The sequence below is a fragment of the Muntiacus reevesi genome, chromosome 21, assembly GCF_963930625.1.
Source record: "Muntiacus reevesi chromosome 21, mMunRee1.1, whole genome shotgun sequence".
In the NCBI taxonomy this organism is placed as follows: domain Eukaryota; kingdom Metazoa; phylum Chordata; class Mammalia; order Artiodactyla; family Cervidae; genus Muntiacus; species Muntiacus reevesi.
In genome coordinates this window covers 12,742,161-12,743,912 of record NC_089269.1, presented here as the reverse complement: position 1 = coordinate 12,743,912, position 1,752 = coordinate 12,742,161, and the positions used below count along the sequence as shown (strand labels likewise).

Sequence of the window (1,752 nt, the reverse complement as noted above, 5' to 3'; positions counted from 1 at the left end):
AAATAGCTCAGCTTAAATTCCATCCCCTTCACTACCTTTCTTTGTAGTGATGCTTCCTAAGGCCCACTTGACTTTGCACTCCAGGATGTCTGGCTCTAGGTGAGTGACCACACCATGGTAGTCATTCAAGACTGGAATCTTCCCAGATCAGGGATCAAACCCGTGTCTCCGGCATTGGCAGATGGATTCTTTCCCACCTAGCCACCTGGAAAGCCCAAAGGTCTTAGTTTTCTGTTCTGTAAAATAAAGCTTTAGGCAATATGTTTGGAAAAACCTATGAATGTTTAGTTTGTAAAAAAAACAGGTCAGGGAGCTCTCTTGTGATTAGAATTAGAACAAGAAGAACTCAGAAACTAATATTTTAATGTCTCTAATACTTTGTTAGCATTTTTTTCATGTATTTATTTATTTATTTATTTTTTAAAAATATGGAACGCTTCACGAATTTGCGTGTCATCCTTGCGCAGAGGCCATGCTAATCTTCTCTGTATCGTTCCAATTTTAGTATATGTGCTGCCGAAGCGAGCACATTTTTTCATGTATTTAATCATGACCGTTGGCTTCTATTTGGTGCCATAAATGAAGAAGGACTTCCCTGGTGGCTCACTGGTAAAGAATCTGCCTACAATACAGGAGATGTGGGTCAGGAAGATCCCCTGGAGGAGGAAATGGCAACCTACTCCAATATTCTTGCCTGGAAAATTCCATGGACAGAGAAGCCTGGCAGGCTACAGTCCATGGGGTCGAGAAGAGCCGGACACGACTGAGCGACTGAACACACATAAATGAAGAAAACAGAGGCACTATACTCTTGGACACTGGTCTTAACGATATTTTTTTGGAAATATCTCTTCATGGAAGGGAAGCAAAAGCAGAAATTGACAAATGATGCCACATCACACTAAAAAGCTCTTGCACAGTGAAGGAAACTATCAATAAAACAAAAAGGCCACCTGCTGAGTAAGAGAGGATATTTGCAAACAGTCTATCTGAGAAGGGTTTAATATATCTAAAATATACAAAGAAGTGATACAACTCAACATAAAAAAAAGAAACATGATTCAAAAATAGGTGGAGGATCTGAATAGACATCTTTACGAAGAAGACACACAGGCAGCCAATGGACAGAGGAAAAGATGCTCACACTCACTAATGATTAGGGAAATGTAAATCAAAAGCACTGTGAGATATCACCTCACACCTGTTAGAATGGCCATTATCAAAGAGACACCAAATAACAAGTGTTGGCAAGGATATGGAGAAAAGAGATTCCCCATGCACTGTTGTTAAGAATATAAATTGGTGCAGTTACTATGGAAAACAATATGGAGGGATTCCTCAAAAAATTAAAAAGAGAAGTGCCATATGATTAAGCAATTCTACTCCTCAGTATTTATCCAAAGAAAAGAAAAGCAGTAACTCAAGAAGATATATGCACCCCTGTGCTCACTGCAGCATTATTTACAACAGCCAAGATAGGCAACCAAATAGATGAATGAATCAAGAAGATGCGGTATATATATACACACACACAAAATAATAGAATTAAACCATAAGAAGAATGAAACCTTGCTGTTTGCAGAAACATGGTTGGACCTAGAGGGGATTATGCTGAGTGAAATAAGCCAGACAGAATCCTCATGATTTCACTTACATGTTGAACCTAAAAACAAAGCAAATGACCAAACATAACAAAATAGAAACACAGTAATAGATTAGAGGAGTAAGAGGTGATTGCCTGAGGGGAGTGGA

General features: G+C 38.8%; 1 non-coding gene across 1 annotated transcript; it reads right to left on the bottom strand.

The window, feature by feature from the left end:
- Window positions 1-422: 422 nt before the first annotated feature.
- Window positions 423-529, bottom strand: LOC136152554 (U6 spliceosomal RNA). Its single transcript, XR_010660231.1, has one exon. It is a non-coding gene; the product is annotated as a U6 spliceosomal RNA (small nuclear RNA).
- Window positions 530-1,752: the final 1,223 nt, after the last annotated feature.